The sequence below is a fragment of the Gorilla gorilla genome, chromosome 10 (genome assembly GCF_029281585.2).
Source record: "Gorilla gorilla gorilla isolate KB3781 chromosome 10, NHGRI_mGorGor1-v2.1_pri, whole genome shotgun sequence".
NCBI lineage: Eukaryota > Metazoa > Chordata > Mammalia > Primates > Hominidae > Gorilla > Gorilla gorilla.
The window spans coordinates 110,860,854-110,885,864 of record NC_073234.2 but is presented as its reverse complement, the minus strand read 5'-3'; the positions used below and the strand labels follow the sequence as shown (position 1 = coordinate 110,885,864).

Genomic DNA, 25,011 nt, shown 5'->3' with positions numbered 1-25,011 from the left:
AATTTACATTGTCAGTCTTGCCTCAAGGGTTTAGGGATAGCCCTCATCTGTTTCGTCAGGCACTGGCCCAAGATTTAGGCCACTTCTCAAGTCCAGGCACTCTGGTCCTTCAGTATGTGGATGATTTACTTTTGGCGACCAGTTCAGAAGCCTCATGCCAGCAGGCTACTCTAGATCTCTTGAACTTTCTAGCTAAGCAAGGGTACAAGGCATCTAAATCGAAGGCCCAGATCTGCCTACAATAAGTCAAAAATCTAGGCCTAATCTTAGCCAGAGGAAGCCAGGGCCCTCAGCAAAGAACGAATACAGCCTATACTGGCTTGTCCTTGCCCTAAGACATTAAAACTGTTGCAGGGGTTCCTTGGGATCACCAGCTTTTGCTGACTATGGATCCCTGGATACAGTGAGATGGCCAGGCCACTCTATACTCTAATCAAGGAGACTCAGAAGGCAAATACTCATCTAATAGAATGGGAACCAGAGGCAGAAACAGCCTTCAAAACCTTAAAGTAGGCCCTAACACAAGCTCCAGCCTTAAGCTTTCCCACAAGACAAAACTTCTCTTTATACGTTACAGAGAGAGCAGGAATCACTCTTGGAGTCCTTACTCAGACTCATGGGACAACCTCACAACCAGTGGCCTACCTAAGTAAGGAAATTGATATACTAGCAAAAGGCTGGCCTCACTTTTTACAGGTAGTTGTGGCAGTGGCCAGCTTAGTATCAGAGGCTGTCAAAATAATACAAGGAAAGGATCTCACCGTCTGGACTACTCATAATGTAAATGGCATACTAGGTGCCAAAGGAAATTTATGGCTATCAGACAACTGCCTGCTTAGATACCAGGAGCTACTCCTTGAGGGACTGGTGCTTCAAATATGCATGTGTGCGGCCCTCAACCCTTTTCTCCCAGAGGATGGGGAACCAATCGGGCATGACTGCCAACAAATTGTAGCCCAGACTTATGCCACCCGAGAGGATCTCTTAGAAGTCCCCTTAGCCTATCCTGACCTTAACCTACATACCAATGAAAGTTCATTTGGGGAGAATGGGATAAAAAGGGCAGGTTATGCCACAGTTAGTGACAGTACTTGAAAGTAAGCCTCTTCCCCCAGGGACCAGCACCCAGTTAGCAGAACTAGTGGCACTTACCCAAGCCTTAGAACTGGGAAAGGAAAAAAGAATAAATGTGTATACAGATATCAAGTATGCATATCTAATCCTACATGCCCATGCTGCAATATGGAAAGAAAGGGAGTTCCTAACCTATGGGGGAACCCCCATTAAATACCACAAAGAAATCATGGAGTTATTGCATGCAATGCAAAAACCCAAGGATGTCACAATCTTACACTGCTGAAGCCATCAAAAAGATGAAGGAGAAAAGGCAGAAGGAAACTGTCAGGCAGATGCTGAGGCCAAAATTGCTGCCAGGCAGAACCTCCCATTAGAAATACCTATGGAAGGACCCTTGGTATGGAACAACCCTCTCCAAGAGATTAAGCCCTAGTATTCCCCAACCAAAACAGAATGGGGACTTTCACATGGGGCACTTTCATCGTTTTCTCCCCTTGGGGTGCTTAATGACAGAAGAGGGAAAGGTACTCATACCCAAAGCCAGCCAGTGGAAAATACTTAAGACCCTCCACCAAACTTTTCATATGGGTATTGCGAACACTCATCAAATGGCCAAATCCCTATTTACAGGGCCAAATCTCCTCTGGACCATCCGACAAGTAGTCAAAGCCTGTGAGGTGTGCCAAACGAATAATCCCTTGGTCCATTGTAAGGCCCCTCTTGGGGAACAAAGAATAGGGCACTATCCCAGAGAGGACTAGCAGTTAGACTTGACCCATATGCCTAAGTCAAGGGGATTTCAATACTTGTTGGTCTGTGTTGATACCTTTACAAATTGGACAGAAGCCTTCCCCTGCAAGACAGAGAAGGCTCAGGAAGTGGTTACAGTCCTAATTCATGAAATATAGATTTGGGCTTCCCTAAAGCTTACAAAGCAACAATGGTCTGACTTTTAAACCCATGGTAACTCAGGGAATTTCCAGGGTGCTAGGGATACAATATCACCTTCACTGCTCCTGGAGGCCACAACCCTCAGGGAAGGTCAAGAAGGCAAATGAAACACTCAAGAGGCACTTAAGGAAACTAATACAAGAAACTCAACTCCCATGGCCTACTCTTTTTCCCATGGCCTTGCTGAGAATCCGAAATTCTTCTCACAAAATATGGCTCAGTCCATATGAAATGCTGTATGGACGACCTTTTCTCACAGATGACCTCCTACTTGATCAGGAAACGGCCAGCTAGGTCAAGGATATAACTTCCTTGGCAAAATATCAACAAAACCCTAAAAACCTACCCGAAGGATGTCACAGAGACAGGGGAACAGAATTGTTCCAACCGGGAGATCTAGTGTTGGTCAAGTCTCTCTCCTCTACCTCCCCATCCATGAATTCCTTGTGGGAAGGACCAAACTCAGTAATCCTCTGTACCCCCACTGCAGTTAAGGTGGCAGGAGTGGAATCTTGGATTCACCACACCCAAGTTAAACTTTGGACACCCCCTGAAGAACCTGCGGGACCATCAGCTCAGGCGTCCCAAGTTCAGCCAGACCAGCCTCGATACACCTGTGAACCATGGAAGGATTTGCGTCTCCTATTTTGGAAGGAAACGTCCCAGATTAAAAAGGCTCCCTCAGCTGATCCTGAGGAAAAACCCCTTCCTACTTAAAAAGATAAGTGAAAACCTACATAATCTTTAACATCTCTCCTTTCCCCTTTAATGGAATCCTTTTACTGTTTCATCACGTTATTAAGCAGTATATTAACCATACTCTTTGCAGCAGGACTATATACTGTAGCTCCTGCTGGGACAAAAATCCTAATCACATCAATCTTCTTTCTATCGTCCTTCCCTCTAACAGCAATTTACTCCTACCTTTAACTCAGACTGAATAAAATGACCTCATCTTCCAGGGGACCCTCTTTATCTTCCTACTTACTCTTTGCCTATCTATCCCTCCTGCTTCCTTGGATACCCCACATAGTCGCCCCTCCCCTTCCACTAGCTCCTAATTACCTCTACAAGACTCTCAACTTAACCCACTCTCTGTTAAACCAGTCCAATCCTTCCCTGGCAAATTACTGTCAGCTTTGTATCTCTCTATCAGCCACTGCTTATGTTACCAGTCCATTCCTTCCCTGGCAAATTACTGTCAGCTTTGTATCTCTCTATCAGCCACTGCTTATGTTGCCACTCCCATTCCCGCAAAAAAAAAAAAAAAAGGGTTTTTACTAACATAACCTACCACCCCCATGAAAGAAGACATCCTTTCCAACTTCTAAATATATAATCATTAGCCGACTTCCTCATCTTTGATAGGACCAAAAATACCCTAACAGGATGCGTAATCCAGCTTTTATGTTCTTACGTTGCCAACCTCACATATTACACGAGCAATGAAAAGCCCATACACAGCCCTGTAACCACGAATATGTCTTAACTTTCCAAGCCCCCTTATGCATCCAACGCAACCCGTTATCAGGCCTGCCCCTGGAGCATCTACTATCCCATCAGTGTAATTACACCCTACAACTTCAAGCCCCAACTGATCATAGTAACTTCCGAGTCACCCAAACAGCTCCATTCAGATGGCTTGTCCGCTTCTCAGGGCCTCCAAAAATCATCACCTCCTCCCTGCTTAACAAACAGTCCAGGTTTTATAACGGCAAACATACTCCCTGCACGACCATTCACCCTTGGACCCCCTGCAGCAGCGCCCCCACCACTAGTGAATGTCTTCTCATCCCCTCTTTCAGCTACTCTCTTGAATGGTTCCTAGTAGATAACAAAATGGTTTTTTCTCCAATGGGAAAATAGAACACAGGGAGCCACTCAGTTTGCTCCCAACACCTCTTTCCAGCCGCTCACCAGAGCTACCTTGGCAAGTACTCTATGAGTATGGGAAAATGAAAACAACAAACTCACACACCTTTTTAACATACACAGTCATTTCTGTCTCCCCAGCCAAGGCATATTCTTCTTATGTGGAACTTCAACCTATATCTGCGTCCCCACCAGCTGGACAGACACCTGCACCTTAGTCTTCCTAAGTCCCAACATTGACATTGTCCCAGGAAATCAGACCCTATCTGTGCCCCTCAAAGCTCTAGTCTGTCAGCACAGGGTCATACAACTAATACCCCTACTTACAGGGTTAGAAATGGCCACAGCTACAGGAACTGGAATAGCCAGTTTATCTACTTCATTATCCTACTACCATACACTCTCAAAGGATTTCTCAGACAGTTGGCAAGAAATAACAAAATCTATCCTTACTCTACAATCCCAAATAGACTCTTTGGCAGCAGTGACTCTCCAAAACCACCGAGGTCTAGACCTCCTCACTACTGAGAAATGAGGACTTTGCATCTTCTTTTTTTTTTTTTTTTTTTTTTTTTGAGACGGAGTCTGGCTCTGTCGCCCAGGCTGGAGTGCAGTGGCGCAATCTCAGCTCACTGCAAGCTCCGCCTCCCGGGTTCACACCATTCTCCTGCCTCAGCCTCCCGAGTAGCTGGGACTACAGGCGCCCGCCACCACGCCCGGCTAATTTTTTTGTATTTTTAGTAGAGACGGGGTTTCACCATGTTAGCCAGGATGGTCTCGATCTCCTGACCTCGTGATCCGCCCGCCTCGGCCTCCCAAAGTGCTGGGATTACAGGCGTGAGCCACCGCGCCCGGCCGACTTTGCATCTTCTTAGGGGAAGAGTGTTGTTTTTACACTAATCAGTCAGGGATAGTATGAGACGCTGCCCAGTGTTTATAGGAAAAGGCTTCTGAAATCAGACAACGCCTTTCAAACTCTTATACCAACCTCTGGAGTTGGGTGACATGGCTTCTCCCCTTTTTAGGTCTCGTGACAGCCATCTTGCTTGGGTCCCGTATTTTTAACCTCCTTGTCAAAATTTGTCTCCTCCAGGATTGAGGCCATCAAACTATAGATGGTCTGACAAATGGAACCCCAAATAAGCTCAACTCACAGCTTCTACCAAGGACCCCTGTACTGACCCACTGGCTCTTTGACTGGCCTAGAGAGTTCCCCTCTGGAGGACACTACAAGTGCAGGGCCCCTTCTTTGCCCCTATCCAGCGGAAAGTAGCTAGAGCGGTCATTGCCCATTTCCCAACAGCAGTTGGGGTGTCCTGTTTAGAGGGGGCATTGAGAGGTGAGGCCAGCTGGACTTCCTGGGTCGAGTGGGGACTTCGGGAACTTTCCTGTCTTTTTTTTCTCTTTTTTTTTTTTTTTTGAGACAGAGTCTAACTGTCCCCCAGGCTGGAGTGCAGTGGCGCAAACTCGGCTCACTGCAACCTCCACCTCCTGGGTTCAAGCCATTCTCCTGCCTCAGGCTCCCAAGTAGCTGGGATTATAGGCACCCTTCACCACGCCCAGCTAATTTTTGTATTTTTAGTTAGAGATGGGGTTTCACTATGTTGGCCAGGCTGTTCTCAAACTCCTGACCTCAGGTAATCCGCCCACCTCAGCCTCCCTAAGTGTTGGGATTACAGGTGTGAGCCACCATGCCCGGCCATGAACTTTCCTGTCTTACAAGAGGTTTGCAAAACGCACCAATCAGGAACTTTCCTGTCTTATGAGAGGTTTGTAAAATGCACCAATCAGTGCTCTGTGAAACGCACCAATCAGCGCTCTGTAAAATGCACCAATCAGCAGGATTCTAAAAGTAGCCAATCATGGGGAGGACTGAAAAAAAGCACACTCTGATAGGACAGAAACGGAACATGGGAGGGGACAAATAACGGAATAAAAGCTGGCCACCCCAGCCAGTAGGAGCAACCCGCTCAGGTCCCCTTCCACAGTGTGGAAGCTTTGTCCTTTTGCTCTTCACAATAAATCTTGCTACCACTCACTCTTTGGGGCCACGCCATCATTAAGAGCTGTAACACTCACTGCAAAGGTCCGCAGCTTCATTCTTGAAGTCAGCAAGACCACGAACCCACTGGCAGGAACCAACTCTGGACACACTGGGAGCAACAAGAAAGTTACGTGTGCTCAGTTCAAGTTTCTCTCTCTCTCTTTTTGTAGAGATTGGGGTCTCGCTATATTGTCCAGGATGGTCTTGAACTCCTCACCTCAAGCAATCCTCCCCCCTTGGCCTCCCAAAGAGTTGGAATTACAAGCATGAGCCATGGCACCCGGCCTTCAAGTTTCTTTTTTTTTTTCTGAGATGGAGTCCTGTTGGGATTCGATCAGGCTAGTTGGGAAAATATTAGTTATGATAGCCACAAAATCCTTTTGGAAGGCCTGAGGGTTTTCATATGACTTTGGTAATAGACCAGGCTGAAGGCGGCCTGGTCCCATTACCTTTAGTTAAATAAATTAGAGTAGTCAACAACGGGATGTGGGGAAGTTATCTAGTTAACTTGTTTACTCACGTGGTCTTAAGCCTTAAGCCTTTGATGTATGCTTTTCACTCAGGAAGTCCACAATGTCAATTACCCTCTAATGGTGTTGACTCAAGTATTTGTTAACTATTCTTAATGAATTAATGCAAGCCTGCCCAGCTGAGGCCGGCCGCAGTGACAAACCTCTCTTGGTGTGCAGGTGGGTCGGACACTCAGCAGGACTGGCAACACAGAATATCTGTGTGTCAATGTACATGTTGTTCATCCATCGTTTGGGTCAGGGTCTACCCCCGCAGCTAACGCCCTCTTGTGAGGAGCAATACCTCAATTGGTGCCCCGTGTGAGGAAAGTCAGGGGTCTGCAGAAACAGACCCCCCACAGTTGGAGCCCCTCGTGAGGCAAGCTGTGAAGGAAGTGTGAAGAACGCGACAGACCCCCGAAAACGAAGGTGAAGAAGGACCACGTGGTCAAGTCAGTGAGTAATCAGTAAGTCGTCGGTGCCCACTCGAGGTTACTAAGTTCTGGGGGAAGTTGGTTGAAGCTGAGTTTTCATTATGAGACAACAGTTATCAGCGCAACAGAAACAGTATATAGAAGTGTTAAAACATTGTTGCTTAAGGCTAGTGGAGCATCAGTTTCGCAGGCTCAATTAAGGGACATAATAATACAAACTGCTGTAATCCCAAGACCATGGTTCCCAGAAGAAGAAACGAAAGATGTAGAACTCTGGAACAAGTGGGGAGAAATCTTAAGCAACATCATGCGCAAAGGCAACAGGTCCCAGTAAAATCTCTATAACGTTATGGGCTTTAATTAGAGCAACCCTGGCTCAGTTACCCACAGAAGAGCCTAAAAACGGGAAGGAGGAGGAAATGTCACCTGCCTTATCACCTCCTCTTCTTTCGGCCCTAGTATCACCCGGCCGGCCGAAATAACAAAGAGGAAACGGAGTAAAGTCTCCCTTTACCTGAGCCTCCTCCTCCAATAGACAAGAAAAAAAAAAAAAAAAAACCAGGGATACGCTACAGCTATCAGTCCCTATCTTAAGCAGGCGGAATTAAAAGGAGAGCTTTTAGCCCGCCCGGTAATGCAACATTAACGAGGTAATCAGGTACATAAAGAAATAAGAAAAAGCATTAGAGGCTGGAGCCGCGCGGCCAAGCGAGCAGTAGAGGGAAGGAAAGGCTCAGCAGCAAGGAAGCTCCCAAACATTGAGCTGGCGGATCCTCCTGGGAACTAGGCCTGTGCCTAGGCAGTAGTAGCGGGGAGCCAGGCCCAGTGCACCAGTGTTAGCCTGCTGGGGTGGGGCAGGAGGCGCGCACGCGCGCGAGTCCACCCAGCCGGGGACAGCCGCGCGTCGGCAGTGGGAGGGGGCGGCACAGGCGAAAGAAGTAGCACAAGCTGAAAGTGGCCGCTGCCCCAGGGCCCGCCCTCTCAGCTCTCTAGCTTCGCAGGCGGCCCAGGACAAAATTCTGTGTGTCCCTTGTATACAAAGGATGTCCCAGATTATAACTCTCTGCTAAGATTTAAGTAAAACGTAAGAATTTGAAAAACCTCTTTCTGATCATGGCAACTGTTATCTCTCTCCTACCCTTAACGTGATTTTCTCAAAAACCAATTTAAGTAAAACAGTAACCCCTAAAGGGAGAGACATTACAAAAGGCCCATGAGTTAGTTTAGGAGCAATTAAAAGCAAACTTTGCTCCCCAGTAGAAAAAAAGTTTTGTAATTTCAAGGTTATTCATTTTACAGGTAATATTCTACTACCAGCCCTTGGAATTTACCTATTTTCATAATTCCCAAAAAGTCTGGTAAATGTTTTACCTACAAAAATAGTTCAGTCCCCCATACCTAATGCTTTAACACTGTTGACTGATAGGTCTGGGAAACATGGAAAAGCGGCAATCTGGTGGAGACCACACAATTCAATCACTCTATTTGGATGTACTAGCACTCAGAGAGCTACGATTGGGGCTCTGATTTTGGCCTTAGAAACGTTTTCCACTCAGCCCATAAATATAGTTAGCGATTCTGCATACTCTATTTAATTTATTACAAAACTTTGAAATAGCTTTAATTAAGTCCACTTTGGAGCCAGCCCTGTTTACTCTTTTTCTCCGACTTCAGTAATTGCTAGATCAATGTACACATCCTATTTTTATTACACACATTCGAGCCCACAGCTCTGCCTGGCCCATTGGCTTATGGCAATGATCAAGCATACCTTCAGGTTATGACATCACTGCTAGACCAAGCCACCCAATCTCATCAATTTTTCCACCAAAATTAGAGAAACTTACCTAACAATTTTAACTCACCCAGAGGCTGGCTAAACAAATTATCCTACAATGTGCCCGGATTGCCAGCTCACAGGGATGTCCCCTCCTTCAACAGGTGTTAACCCTAGAGGATCAGAACCTAATCATTTGTGGCAAACAGATGTTACACACATCTCTGAATTTAGAAAACTAAGATATGTGCATGTATCCATTGATACTGAGAGGTGAAGCCAGCTGGACTTCCTGGGTCAAGTGGGGACTTAGAGAACTTTTCTGTCTTACAAGAGGATTGTAAAATGCACCAATCAGCACTCTGCAGCTAGGATTGTAAAACGCACCAATCAGTGCTCTGTAGCTAGCAAGAGGATTGTAAAATGCACCGATCAGTGCTCTGTAAAATGCACCAATCAGCACTCTGTAAAATGCACCAATCAGCAGGAGTCTAAAAGTAGCTAATCACGGGGAGGATTGAAGAAAGGGCACTCTGATGGGACAGAAACGGAACATGGGAGGGGACAAATAAGGGAATAAAGCTGGCTACCCCAGCCAGCAGTGGTAACCCACTCGGGTTCCCTTCCATGCCGTGGAAGCTTTGTTCTTTTGCTGTACGCGATAAACCTTGCTGCTGCTCACTCTTTGGGTCTGTGCCACCTTTAAGAGCTGTAACACTCACCGTGAAGGTCCGCAGCTTCATTCTTGAAGTCAGTGAGACCACCAACCCACCAGCAGGAATCAACTCCCGACACAATACCAACACTCATTTAATTAGTGCACATGCTTTGCCTAGAGAGTCTACTCGATATGTCACTAAACATCTTCTTTTAACTTTTGCATTTATGGGGCAACCCACAAAAATTAAGACTGATAATGGTCCAGCTTATACCAGCTCACAATTTCAACAATTTTGTCACGTGTGGAATATCCAGCATTCCACAGGCATCCCATATAACCCCCAAGGACAGGCCATAGTAGAATGAGCACATTTCACCCTTAAAAATATGCTCAAAAAAATGGAAAAAAGGAAATATAGGTAAGTACCCTGCAACACTACTGGCATAAGCTTTGTTTAACCTTAATTTTTAAAATTTATATGACAAATTTCAATCAGCTGCAGAAAAGCACTTTGCTAAAACTTCTCGAGGCATAAAACCTGCAATTTTATGGAAAGATGTGAACAGTAATAAATGGCGTGGTCCAAGTGAATTATTAACATGCGGAAGAAAGTATGCTTGTGTCCACAGCTAGAGAGAGAAATAAAAGGAAAGAATGAGTAAGAAAGAGACTAGAAAAGACAGAGATCAGAGAAAAACACAAAAAGAAGGACTAAGGACAGAAATAAAGCAGGAAGAAGGGAAAGGAAATATTAGGAAAGTTATAAGAATGCACCTTTAGTAAGGAAAGTTATAAAACATAGAAAGGTAAGGCACGTTGAAGACTGTCTGTGAAAGTCATGAAAAATGTTTTAAAAAGGAATTTATGCAGGAAATGTACGATTTTTGTTTTGAAGGTCTAAACAAGTTTTAAAATGTTAATTGTAAAAAAAATTCTGTGTGTAAACATATTGGCTAAAGTTTAAAAAGTATCATCCAGTTTTTCTGTAAACTAGACATTAAAATAAAGCACAACTAGTTTTTTTAAAGCACTAAACCTGCTCTTTAAAGAACGTAAAAGGTCTGTTAGCACAGGCACCACCCCTAGAATTTCCAGCACCAGCCTGGAGACTATGTCCTCATCAAGGGATGGAAAGAAGAAAACACTCAAGCCAGCCTAAGAAAAAGTCTACAGGACCCACAGCCTCAACAATGAGGCTTCCACGAACAACACAGGCCCCAGACATTATGCTGAAGAAGCAGAAAGCTAAACCAGATAATTTACTCATTTTTAATTCTCTCACTTTGCCTACTACCTATAGCTGCTACACTCTATTAAGCTCATCTCTTAAATCTGCCTTTTTTCAGCCCTGTTATCTAAGCAGACACTCCCTTTCCAGCTTCTAACAATGTAACTGCCTGGCTGGAAGGAGTTAACATACCCCCAGTGGGGTTCCTTAGTAATGGCACACATCAAACTAAGATGCCAAGTAACACTACATGTCACTCTTTGACTAGAAAAGAATGTTGCTAATTGTACTCATGATTGTTTTGTGTTATTTGCTAATCCTAGGATGCAAAGCCGGAATAAGAGCAGTGACCACCTCACCTGACAAACCTGTGGCTGCACATATCTGCGCTCTCCAATCAAAAAACTTGATGTAGCAAACAAAAAAGTGGGAGATGTTGGGATTCGATCAGGCTGGTGGGAAAAATATTAGTTATGATAGCCACAAAACCCTTTTGGAAGGCCTGAGGGTTTTCATATGACTTCAGTAATAGACCGGGCTGAAGGTGGCCTGGTCTCATTACCTTTAGTTAAATAAATTAGAGTAGTCAACAACGGGATGTGGGGAAGTTATCTAGTTAACTTGTTTACTAGATAAACTTGTTTACTAGATAAGCCTTAAGCCTTTGATGTATGCTTTTTACTCAGGAAGTCGACAATGTCAGTTACCCTCTAATGTTGTTGTCTCAAGTTTTTGTTAACTAATCTTAATGAATTAATGCAAGCCTCCAGAGCTGATCGAGGCTGGCCACAGTGACAAACCTCTCTTGGTGTGCAGGCGGTCAGACACTCAGCAGGATTGGCAACACAGAATATCTGTGTGTCAATGCTCGTGTTATTCATCTGTTGTTTGGGTCAGGGTCTGCAGGCAGACCCCCAGAGCTAATGCCCTCTTGTGAGGAGCAATACCTCAGAGTCTTGCTTTGTCACCCAGGCTGGAGTGCAGTGGTGGCATCTTAGCTCACTACAACCTCTGCCTCCCAGTTCAAGTGATTCTCCTGCCTCAGGCTCCTGAGTGCCTGGGATTACAGGCGTCTGCCACCATGCCTGGCTAATTTTTGTATTTTCAGTAGAGACAGGGTTTCACTATATTGGTCAGGCTGGTCTCGAACTCCTGACCTCAAGTGATCCACCCACCTTGGCCTTCCAAAGTGCTTGGATTACAGGTGTGAGCTACCACACCCTATCAAGTTTCTCTTGATCCAGAAATTCCAAGCTTACACTTTTGGATCACTAAGACAAAAGGCATGAACGGAATCAACTGGTCTTGAGGTTCTGCATGGAACTCTGGTATAAAGCAGTTTTGGGGTCAGAACCAACAGATCTCTAATATTCTTTGGTCTGAAAACTGGCAGCAGCTGGTGATCCAGAGGTAGGTAATTTTTAAGGTGCTCAGATGTTTTCGAGGAGCTGATCTTTGGCAGTTCATATCTCTAGATGGGTATGGGTGGAAGCTGGAACTGGCTGAGATTCTTCAGTACTCCTTTAAAACAATTATGATAATTCGCATGTAAGATTCACCATTTTAAAGTTTACATTTCTGTGGTTTCAGTATATTACAGGTCATACAACCGTCACTACTACTTAATTACACAACATTTTCATCAACCCAAAAAGAAACCCTTTACTGATTAGCAGTCATTCTCCATTTCTCCCTCCCTCAATCCCTGGAAACCACTTATTTACTTTCTGTCTCAATAGATTTGCCTATTCTGTATATTTCATATAAATGGAGCCATGCAATTTGTGGCTTTATGTCTGCTTCCTTTCACTTAGCATAATGTTTTCAAAGTTCATCTACATTGTAGCATATATCAATACTTCTTTCTGTTTTGAGGCTGAATATATTCTGCTGTGGCCAGGCATGGTGGCTCACGCCTATAATCCCAGCACCTTGGGAGGCCAAGGCAGGCAGATTGCTTGAGCTCAGGAGTTCAAGACCAGCATGGACAACATGGTGAGATCCTGTGTCTACAAAAAAAACACAAAAATTACCTGGGCATGGTGGCGCACGCCTATAGTTACAGCTACTCGGAGGGCTGAGTTGGGAGGATCACTTGAGGCTGGGAAATCGAGGCTGCAGTGAGCCGAGATTGTGCCACCACACTACAGCCTGGGGGACAGAGTGAGACCATATCTCAAAAAGAATTAAAAATATATATATTCAATTGTATGGATATGCCACATTTTGCTTATCCACTCATCAATTGGTGGACATTTGGGTTGTTTCTACTTTTTGACTGTTATGAATGATACTCCTGTGAACATTCCTGTGCAATTTTGTTGTGGACATCTTTTCATTTCTCTTGGATATCTATATAAGAGTACCATTGCTAGGTATCTTCGTCTGTTTGGGCTGCTGTTAACAAAATGCCTTAGACTGGGTAATATATAAAGAACAGAAATTCATTTTTTCACAGTTCTGGAAACTGGGAAGTCCACGGTCAATTCACCAGCAGATTCAATGTTTGATGAGGGCCGGGCACAGTGGCTCACACCTGTAATCCCAGCACTTTGGAAGGCTGAGGCGGGAGTTTGAAACCAGGCTGACCAACATGGTGAAACCCCATCTCTACCAAAAATACAAAAATTAGCCAGGAGTGGTGGTGCATGACTGTAATCTCAGCTACTCGGGAGGCTGAGGCAAGAGAATCGCTTGAATCCGGGAAGCAGAGGTTGCAGTGAGCTGAGATTGTGCCACTGCACTCCAGCCTGGTTGACAAAGTGAGACTCCAGCTCAAAAAAAAAAAAAAAGTTTGACGAGGGCTTACTCTGCTTCAAACGTGACACCTCTTGCTGTGTCCTCACATGGCAGAAAAGGCAAGGGGGATCCCCCAAGCCTCTTTTATAAGGCACTGATCCCCCTCATGATGGCTCTGCCCTAATGATTTAATCACCTCCTTAAGGCTCCAATCATACTATGACATTGGCAGTTAAATTTCAACATATGAATTTTGAAGGAACACATTCAGACTATAGCACAGTTGATAAACTGCCAGACTGTTTTCAAAAGGAACTGCACGATAACTACATTCTCACCAGCAGTGTATGAGGCTTCTAATTTCTCCATATCCTCATCAACACTGTTTCTTGTCTTTTTCATTATAACTATCCTACTGGATATGAAGTGGTATCTCATTGTGGTTTTGATTTGCATTTATCTGATGACTCATGCCATTGAGCATCTCTTCATGTGTTAGTGACCATTTGTATATATTCTTTTTTTTTTTTTTTTTTTTTTTTTGAGACAGAGTTTCACTCTTTTACCCAGGCTGGAGTGAAGTGATACGACCTCAGTTCACTGCAAACTCCGCCCTCCAGATTCAAGCAATTCTCCTGCCTCAGCCTCATGAGGAGATGGGATTACAGGCACCCACCAACATGACTGGCTGATTTTTGTACTTTTAGTAGAGACGGGGTTTCGCCCTGTTGACCAGGCTGGTCTTGAACTCCTGACCTCAGGTGATCTGGTCCACCCGCCTCGGCCTTTCAAAGTGCTAGGATTACAGGCGTGAGCCACCGTGCCTGGCCCATTTGTATATATTCTTGGTAGAAGTGTCTATCCAAATCATTTGCCCATTTTTACATTTTACATTGGCTTGTCTTTTTTTTTTTTTTTTTTTTTTTTTTGAGACAGGGTCTCATTCTGTTGCCCAGGCTGGAGTGCAGTGGTGCACACTGCTCACTGCAGCCTCTACGTCCCAAGGCTTAAGAGATCCTCCCACCTCAGCCTCCTGAGGAGCTGGGACAATAGGCATGCGCCACTATGCCTGGCTAATTTTTAATTTTTTTGTAGAGACAGGTGGTGGGAGGATGGGGGAGCTCTCACTATGTTTCCTAGGCTGATCTTGAACTCCTGGGCTCAAGTGATCCTCCCACTTCATCCTCCCAAAGTGCTGGGAGTAGAGACATGCACCATGGGGTCAACTCTTTTTTAAAAACTCAAACATTAAAAATGAGCACTAGTAGCAAAGCCTCCCTCCCCAGAATGGTGCACTCCCAGTCTTCCACGGCTCTCTGATTCTGGCAGGTTTCACTTCCTTCCCTGCCCACCTTAAAGCTGACCTCACTGGCAAGGAGCTCCACTTCCATCCACATTATCTCAGTACCCATCAGTTTGCATTTATACTCTGTTGATTTTTTTTTTTCGTATCTCCTGAAGCGGTCTCTGGCCACAACCGGCTGCCTGGACTATCTAAGTTTCTCCTGCCATACCAATTATTATTTTCCTTTTGTGCTCTGGTTACAAAGTGGCATAGGTTTTCCGTGGTCTGCCCTAACACTACTTTTCCTATAAGTCCTATTAATTTCAGTGCACACAATTTTGCAGGATGTGACGTTTTTCATGAATGCATACAGCATATTATAGCATAAATGCCTAAATTTACATTTTAATCAGGGATTTTGGAGATATGGGATTCATGCAAAGTGGAATCTTCAGTTACAGTGGCAAGACAATGAGATAGGGAACTTATTTATTTATTTGAGACAGTCTGGTTCTGTCACCCAGAGTGTAGTGCAGTGGTGCTATCTTGGCTCACTGCAACCTCTGCCTCCCAGGCTCAAGCCATCCTCCCATCTCAGCATCCTGAGTAGCTGAGACTACAGACATGTGCCACCATGCCTGTCTAATTTTTGTATTTTTTTTGTAGAGATGGGGTTTCACCATGTTGCTCAGGCTGGTTTTGAACTCCTGAACTCAAGTGATTTGCCCCCACTTGGCCTTCCAAAATGTTGGGATTACAGGTGTGAGCCACAGTGCCTGGCTGAGAAATTTATTTTTCCCTCTCTAGAGAGAAAAATTTAGATAAACAGAAGCTTTAGGTGTCCCTTAAATTTCATTTTAAAGCTCTTCCCAGGCCAGGCATGGTGGCTCATGTCTGTAATCACAGCATTTTGGGAGGCCAAGGCAGGAGGATAGCTTCAGGCCAAGATTTTGAGACCAGCCTGGGGAACAAATAGAGATTCTGTCTGTACAATGAGCACATATACTAAAATTGGAATGATACAGAGAAGATTAGCATGGGCCCTGCACAAGGATGACACACAAATTCATGAAGCGTTCCATTAAAAAATAAATAAATAAAAGAAAAAAATAAAGGTGTTCTCCTACTCCTCTTTAAGGAAGGGCTAGTTTAGTCTGAGCCTTAAAATTTTCTTTTTTTCTTTTTTTAAACTTTTTTGGTATATTCACAGGAAATGATTATTATTAATAATCAAATAATTATTTTTGGTTTGTTTCGTTTTTTGTTTTTGTTTTTGTTTTTGCTTTTTTGAGACAGATTCTTGCTCTGTTGCCCAGACTGGAGCGCAGTGGTGCGATCTTGGCTCACCACAGCCTCCACCTCCCAGGTTCAATCGATTTTCATACCTCAGCTTCCCGAATAGCTTACAGGCACGCACCACCATACCTGGTTAATTTTTTGTATTTTTAGTAGAGACGGGATTTCGCCATGTTGTCCAGGCTGGTCTCGAACTCCTGAGCTCAGGCGATCCGCCCACCTCAGCCTCCCAAAGTGCTAGGATTACAGGCATGAGCCACCACGCCTGGCCAATAATCACAATAGTTAATAAGCCTCAGTCCACCATGTGTCCCAGTCCTCATGTTGTTGCCGGTGCCCTGTCCTCCACTGTGTGGTCACTGCAAATCCCTGAGGCCATTTAGCTCTGGTTTAGCCAGCCCCGCAGTTCCTCTCCAATCACAGTCATGTGCTTTTCACAACCTGCTTAGTAAAATGTGTCCCTTTTTATTGTCTTTTTCATTATAACTATGCCAGTGGCTATGAAGTGCTTAGTAAAATGTGTCCCTTTGGTTAGGACTTTGCAAACTTGAGTGTTCTCAGAATCCCACGGAGGGCTTGCCCACACATAGATTCCAGGTGCCACCTGCAGAGATTCTAACATTAGGTCAGGGTAAGGCCTGAGGATTTGCATCTCTAACAAGGTCCCAGGTGATGCTGATGTTGCTGGTCCAGGGACCACATTTTGAGTGTCACTGCTTTAATGACCCTGCCATCATCAGTGCCACCCATCCTCACAGACAACAGTTCCTCTTTTCACAAACCTTTTTTTTTTTTTTTTTTTTTTTTTTGGCCATTGCGCAGTGTTCTCAACCAGGGGTGATTTTGACCCCCAGGGAACCATCGGCAATGTCAGGAGACATTTTTTGTTGTCACAACTGGGTGAGAGGTTATATTATGGCATCTGACGAGGTAAAAGATAAGGTTGCTGCTAAACATTCTGCAATGCACAAAGCAGCTCTTTGCCACAGAGAATTATCTGGTCCAAATGGCAGTAGTGCTGAGGTTGAGAAAGTCTCTATTAATACGCCATTATTGCTTTGTTTGCCAATAGCTTTCAGTTCTGATTGTATCTATGTCAAGTCAATAGCGTATGAAACAAAGATGGAGATAAAGGAACAGTGGCGTCCCTCTCCCCCCAGTGTTTTTATACTTCGATGAAAATAAAACATCTGTCTGGACATGGTGGCTCATGCCTGTAATCCCAGTGTTTGGGAGGCTGAGGTGGGAGGATTGTTTGAGGCCAGAAATTTGAGATCAGCCTGGGCAACATAGTGAGACCTCATTTTTTTTGAGACAGGGTCTCACTCTGTCACCCAGGCTGGAGTGCAGTGGCACAATCGCAGCTCACTGAAGCCTCGGCAACCTCCCAGGCTCAATTGATCCCCCACCTCAGTCTCATGAGTAGCTGGGAATACAGGTGTGCGCCACCACGTCAGGCTAATTTTTGTATTTTTTGTGGAGACAGGGTCTCACTGTGTTGCCCAGGCTGGTCTTGAACTCCTGGTGTCAAGCAATCAGCCTGCCTTAGCCTCCCAAAATGCTGAGATTACAGGCATGAGCCTTGGCACCTGCTGAGACCTCATCTATATTTTAAAAAAAAATGAAGAGTTAAACTTTAAAACCATAAAGTACTTTGAAATATCATCCACGAACGTGATCATTTGTCTTCAGATTTTTAATTGCTCTGTCTCAGGTCTCATGGCAGAATGAAGGAATTTACCAAAGCTAAGCCCTTGGACACTGGGCCTATCTATTTCTTTGATCAGGTAATAATACTGCTCCTTCTCATCAAATTATAATTTACTTTTTAAAAATCAATTCACTTTTGACCAGTGTTTCCCGCTACATTTTACTCAGAACATTTTATTTTATTTTAGTTGAAACCTGAATGGAAAGATGGGAAAAGATAACCTGTGAAGAAAGTTATCCCACCCAAAATGCACCTCAAGAGCTAAGTATAGGTAAAACATTTGGAATTTTTCTTTAATTGTTGGTGTCACTTTACATCTTTAGAGGCTCGTAAGATGCTCAAGACCAATGGTTTCCCATTCCCTCATCCGCTGAAAAACTATACCAAGGAGTTGCCATTTCAGATTTGACCATGCAGTCATTCAGAGAGCTTTATTTAAGTCAGGCCAGTGGTTACTTTAAACATAATTGTTCATATTAACCAGTCATCCTGGTTTCCCAGCTATTTTGCAACAAACCCAGCTCTGCTCATGCCTTAGGGAGTTTGCACTAATGTTCCTTCTGCTTTCTGCACAACTTTCTCCCTATTCCCTTTAACTCTTTTCTTAAATATTACTGTTGCAGTAAGACTCTATTTTAGATTTCTTTTTTTTGAGACAGAGTCTTGTTCTGTCACCCCAGCTAGAGTGCAGTGGTGCGATCTCGGCTCACTGTAGCCTCCGTCTCCTGGGTTCAAGGAATTCTCCTGCCTCAGCCTCCCGAGTAGCTGGGACTACAGGTGCACACCACCACGCCTGGCTAATTTTTTGCATTTTTAGTAGAGATGGGGTTTCACCATGTTGGCCAGGCTGGTCTCAAACTCCTGGCCTCAAGTGATCCACCCACCTCAGCCTCCCAAAGTGCTGGAATTACAGGCGTGAGCCACTGCACCTGGCCTCTATTTTAGATTTCCATCCTGCTCCATCGTGGCACTCCCATCTCTCTTCCCAACTTAATTTTTCTATTGCACTTATCACTTTCTAGTATTCTAAATGATATACGCATTTATTTGTTTACCCTCTCTCCTCTTATGAGAGTATAAGTTCCACAAGGGCAGGATATATATATACTTTTAATGTACTTGATCACTTCTCTATCCCTAGTCCCCAAAAACAGTGCTTGGCATATAGAATGCGCTTAATAAAGATTCTTTATTAACCACCATAGAATTGTGTCAAGCGCACAAAAATGAATGAAATAGTGAGTCATTCCACATTTTTTTAACCCTCTAGTTACTATTAGGTTGGTGCAAAAGTAATTGCAGTTTCAGACCATGAATTTTAAAACATTATAACTAGGCTCACACACATCTTTATTAATCAAAATAGGAACCATTACAATGAACACATTTTTGCCAACAAGAAATAAGTTTGTTTAATCTTGTAGCGTAAAAATCTGTGCTTTGGGATTTGATGAACTCTTGGAAAGCATTTTCTGCATCCTGCTGGTTGTGAAAGCATTTTCCCTGCAAAAAGTTCTCGAGATGCTTGAAGAAGTCTGTTGGCTAGAGGTCAGGTGAATATGGCGGATGAGGCAAAACTTCCGTAGCCCAGTTCATTCAACTTTTGAAGCATTGGTTGTACAACATGCGGTCGGGTGCTGTCGTGAAGAAGAATTGGGCCCTTTCAGTTGACCAGTGCCGGCTGCAGGCACTGCAGTTTTCTGTGCATCACATCGATTTGCTGAGAATACTTCTCGAATGTAACGATTTCGCCAGGATTCAGAAAGCTGTAGTGGATCAGACCGGCAGCAGACCACCAAACAGTGACCATGACGTTTTCTCGGTGCAAATTTGGCTTTGGGAAGTGCTTTGGAGCTTCTTTGTGGTCCAACCACTGACCTGGTCATCGCCGGTTGCCGTATACAATCCACTTTTCATCGCATATCTCAATCCGATCTAGAAATGGTTTGTCGTTGTTGTGTAGAATAAGAGAATGCGACACTTCAAAACGATGATTTTTAAATTTTCACTCAGCTCATGAGACATCTACTTATCAAAGCTTTTTCACCTTTCCAATCTGCTTCAAAAGCTGAACAACCATAGAATCGTAGACACTGAGTTTTTTGGCAATTTCTCGTGTACTTGCAAGAGGACCAGCTTCATTGATTTTTCTCAGTTAGTCGCTGTCAGCTTCCAATGGCTGGCCGCTATACTCCTCATCCTTAAGGCTCTCTTCTCCTTTGCAAAGCTTCTTGAACCCTCGCTGCACTATATATTCATTAGCGTTCCTGGGCTAAATGCATTGTTGATATTTCAAGTTGTCTCCGCTGCTTTAGGACCCACTTTGAACTTGAATATGAAAATCACTCAAATTTGCTTTTTGTGTAACTTCATTTCCATAGTCTAAAATAAACATAAAATAAATGGCAAGTAATAAGTCATTAGCAAAAAAAAACAAAAACAAAAAGCAAGAAATACCCATTAAAATGATGTATAACATAACCACATTTATTTAAGAATGTATTCCAATGTGAAATGGTAATTTCCAACTGCCAACACTGCAATTACTTTTGCACTCACTCATACAATTTCTTTTTCTTTTCGGTTTTTTTTTTTTTTTTTGAGGCAAGTCTCGCTCTGTCGCCCAGGCTGGAGTGCAGTGGCCTGATCTCAGCTCACTGCAAGCTCCGTCTCCCGGGTTCACGCCATTCTCCTGTCTCAGCCTCCCGAGGAGCTGGGACTACAGGCGCCCGCCACCACGCCCGGCTAATTTTTTTGTATTTTTAGTAGAGACGGGGTTTCACCGCGTTAGGCAGGATGGTTTCGAGCTCCTGACCTTATGATCCTCCCGCCTCGGCCTCCCAAAGTGTTGGGATTACAGGCGTGAGCCACCGCGCCCAGCCCACTCATAGAATTTCTTTGCTTGTGAAGGGAAAATTAAAATACTCAAGCCTGTCTTAGAACATATATCACAAAAGTATATTAGATTAAATGTTGTCGATTGTATCAGTGAATTATCCAACAGAGGCGATTTTGCCCCACAAGGGACATTTGGCAATGCCTGCAGACATTTTTGGTAGTCACAACTGCTGGTTGCTATTGTCATCATAGGTAGAGACCAAGGATGCTGCTACACATCCTACAATGCACAGGATAGCACCCCACAATTGTGTGGTCCAAATGTCAATAGTGCCAGGGTTGACAAACCCTGCTTTACACTAATCTGTATTTGGGTTTTTTGGAACCTGCCATACCTTTCCTCAACATCACTGCAAGGATGGGCATGGTGGCTCGTACCCGTAGTCCCAGTGCTTTGGGAAGCTGAGACAGGAGGATGGCTTGAGACCAGCCTGAGTAACATAGAAAGACCCCATCACTATTAAAAAAAAAAATGAAAACCACTGCAATTTGCTTCTGTTTTTATTTTCATTTATTTTTTTGAGATGCAGTCTCCCTCTTTCGCCCAGCCTGGACTGAGGTGGCGCGATCTCAGCTCACTGCAAACTCTCTCCCCTGGGTTCAAGTGATTCTCCTGCCTCAACCTCCTGAGTAGCTGAGATTACAGGTGCCCGCCACCCTGCCGGGCTAATTTTTATATTTTTAGTAAAGACAGGGTTTCGCCGTGTTGGCCAGGCTGGTCTCTAACTCCTGACCTCAGGTGATCCACCCGCCTCGGCCTCTCAAAGTGCAAGGATTATAGGCATGAGCCACTGCACCCAGCCTGCTTCTGTTTTTAAAAGTCCACTATCTCCTTTCCCACTTTCTTTTTCATGTCTGTTTGTTTGTTTGTTTGTTTGTTTGTTTTGAGATCAAGTCACACTCTGTCATCCAGACTGGAGTGCAATGGCATGATCTCAGCTCACTACAACCTCCACCTCCTGGGTTCAAGCGATTCTCCTGCCTCAGCCTCCCGAGTAACTGGGATTACAGGTGCTTGCCACCACATCTTGCTAATTTTTGTATTTTTAGTAGAGACAGGGTATTGCCATGTTGACCAGGCTGGTCTTGAACTCCTGACCTCAAGTGATCTGCCGGACTCAGCCTCCCAAAGTGCTGGGATTACAGGCATGAGCCGCCATGCCCAGCCCCCAATTTCTTTTTAAAAAACAATTCAGCATAATTATCTCCATCATTTTGTGTTTACATTGCTTGGCTTATCATTGGCCCTCAATCAATGGGGTCCGCTTATAATATGAGCAGTATGCAGCTATGTGTATCCTAGAGCTCCAGGGGCGTGCTGGCTGCCACGTTTCTCATTTGATGCCCTCCTTAGGTCTTGAGCGTTGCTTCTGCCCGCTCTGCTTGGAGACACCCCATTTCTTGCACCGATTGTCCTGCCGTTGCTATTGCACCGAGAATAAAATCCACACTTTTTTTTTTTTTTTTTTTTTTGAGACGGAGTCTCGCTCTGTCGCCCAGGCCAGAGTGCAGTGGAGCTATCTCGGCTCACTGCAAGCTCCGCCTCCCGGGTTTACGCCATTCTCCTGCCTCAGCCTCTCGAGTAGCTGGGACTATAGGCGCCCGCCACCGCGCCTGGCTAATTTTTTGTATTTTTAGTAGAGACGGGGTTTCACCATGTTTGCCAGGATGGTCTTGATCTCCTGACCTTGTGATCCGCCCGCCTCGGCCTCCCAAAGTGCTGGGATTACAGGCGTGAGCCACCGCGCCCTGCCAAATCCACACTTCTTACCTTGATCTGCAAGCCCTTCTTAGATTTCCTCTCCGTGCCTGCCTTCTGACTTCCTCGCAGGCAGTTTTCCCTTCCACTCCCTGCTCCCCAGCTGTTCTGGCCTCTCTGTTTTTTTTGTTTTGTTTTGTTTTTTTAACCAACCAAGCTCATTGCTGCCTCAGATTCTTCTTCTTCTTCTTCTTCTTCTTCTTCTTCTTCTTCTTCTTCTTCTTCTTCTTCTTCTTCTTCTTCTTCTTCTTCTTTCTTCTCCTCCTCCTCCTCCCCCTCCCCCTCCTCCTCCCCCTCCCCCCCTCCTCCTCCTCCTCCTCCTTCTTCTTCTTCTTTTTTTTTTTTTTATAATAGAGACAGGGTCTCACTATGTTGCCCAAGTTGGTCTCAAACTCCTGGGCTTAAGTGATCCTCCAGCCTCGGCCTCCCAAAGTGTTGGGATTATAGGTGTGAGCCACCATGCCCAGGCTGCTTCACGTTCTTTACATTTGCTGTGCACTCTGCTTTGGATGTTTTCCACTGTTTTATGGTTGGCTTCTCCTCATCATCATCATTTGGGTCTCAGCTCAAATGTGGGCTCCTCAGAGAGGGTGTCCCTGACCCCCAGTCCAAAGAAGCCCGACATTCATACCCCCATCACTGTTACGGTGGCCTGTTTTATTTTCATCATTGCAGTTATCACTATCTGTAATTTTTTATTTTCCTTTCTTTTCTTCTCCCTCTCTCTCCCTCCATGCTTTTCTTCCTGTCTTTCCCTAACTGGTCCATGTAGGCAGAGATCTGCCCTCTTCACTCTGTCTCCACAAAAGCTAGAACTGTGCCTGATGAATATTCGTGGAATGAATGAATCATTCCTCTATATGTGCTAAGCCTAGAGAAGTGAGGCTACTTTAAGACTGGGCCAGTCTTCGTTCTTCTTCAAGTCCTTCATTGGTGATTATCTCTTGTTAAGATTGTTAAGTCTGGTTTTGAACTGGACAGTCCATTATTTGAGCACCCTATCTGAAAAAGTAGCCGGCATATAAATATTATTTTTAAAAGTGCACATTAAATTTCCTAACCTTAAAACCCTCTGAAGGAGGTATACTTATTGGCCCCATTTTACATATGATAAAAGTAAGGCAATTGGCCAGACACAGTGGCTCATGCCTGTAATTCTAGCACTTTGGTAAGCCAAAGAGGAAGGATTGCTTGAGCCCAGGAGTTCAAGACCAGCCTGGGCAACATAGTGAGACCTTGTCTCTACCAAAAATAAGAATTAAAAATAAAAAAAATTAGCCAGGCATGATGGTGCCCGCCTGTAGTCCCAGCTATTTGGGAGGATCACTTGAGCCCAGGAGGTCGAGGCTGCAGTGATCTGAGATCACACCACTGCACTCCGGCCTGGATGACAGTGAGACCGTGTCTCAAAAAACAAACAAACAACAAAAAGAAAACAAGACAGAGGCAATTAATAAATAGTATCTGTTACTATTACTATTGTAAAAAGCACAGCCTTTATCATTGTATCTGAGTAATAGTTATACATGCATATTTTCAGAATGTTACAAAGAATATACCATAAAATGGAGATAACACAATAAATGCCACATGGCATTAGCATTAGGGTTTGGTGAAATGATATTCATGAGGGCAACTTTCTAACCTATAAAGAGATATACAGGCTGGGTGCAGTGGCTCATGCCTGTAATCCCAGCACTTTGGGAGGCCAAGGTGGGTGGATCATATATGGCATGTGGCCAGGAGTCCGAGACCAGCCTGGCCAACGTGGTGAAACCTCGTCTCTACTAAAAATACAAAAATTAGCGTGTAATCCTAGCTACTGGTGTGGCTGAGGCACGAGAATCACTTGAACCCAGGAGGCAGAGGTTGCAATGAGCCATGATCATGCCACTGCACACCAGCCTGCACAACAGACCTAGGCCCAGTCTCAAAAAAAAAAAAAAAAAAAAAAAGAGACAGCAAGAATTTTTCATCTCTATAAATTTTTCATCTCTATAAAAAATTTTAAAACTTAGCCAGGTGTGGTGGCATGCACCTGTAGTCCAACTAGTCTGGAGGCTGAGATGGAAGGATCACTTGAGCCCCAGAGTCTGAGGTTACAGTGAGCTATGATTGCACCACTGCACTCCAGCCTGGGCAGCAGAGCAAGAGCCTGTCTCTAAATAAATAAATAAATAAATAAGTACAAATAAATAAATATTTCTTAAATGGGCTTTCTGTCTTTTAAATGTCAACATGAATATATAACCAATGCCCAATTGTCAAAGATTTGAGATTTACATTTAGAATTCCTTTTTTTATTTTAGAGATGGGGTCTTGCTATGTTCCCCAGGCTGAATTCAAACTCTGGGGCTCAAGCAGTCCTCCTACCTCAGCCTCCTGAATAGCTGGGACTACAGGCACATGCCACTGCACCCAGCTGTCATTTAGACTTCTTATGCTAACTCAAATACTTTTTGTTCTTTAAAAATGTTCTCTTTTATTTCACATTAAACACTTACTGGAAAACCAGTGTTATTTTTCAAAATATGCTAATGGAGCCATCATTTAGAAGAAAAAGACAAGTAGCTCTTTAGTGGTGTGTGCCATTTTATAAAAATTTTATTCAGGTGAAACTCCATCAAATTTCTATATGTTTCACCACATTGGCTTGTGAAAGAAAACACTGAAATAGTGATGACGGGGGCAGCTGCCTTACTTAGAATTCTTTGAACAACTGGTTTGGAGAACATTTCAGAGGAGAGTTCATTTAAAGTTCTCTTGTTCA

At 44.2% G+C, this 25,011-nt stretch overlaps 1 long non-coding RNA gene and 1 pseudogene across 1 annotated transcript in view; both read left to right on the top strand.

The window, feature by feature from the left end:
• The first annotated feature begins 11,899 nt into the window (after window positions 1-11,899).
• The window catches only part of LOC115930228 (uncharacterized), a 47,270-nt gene continuing 34,158 nt past the window's right edge, over window positions 11,900-25,011 (top strand). Inside the window, exons 1-3 of the long non-coding RNA XR_008670224.1 lie at window positions 11,900-11,963; window positions 17,588-17,660; window positions 17,772-17,855. This is a non-coding gene — a long non-coding RNA (uncharacterized lncRNA). The remainder of the gene's footprint in view (window positions 11,964-17,587; window positions 17,661-17,771; window positions 17,856-25,011) is intronic.
• On the top strand, window positions 15,565-15,665 carry LOC129526075 (uncharacterized; annotated as a pseudogene).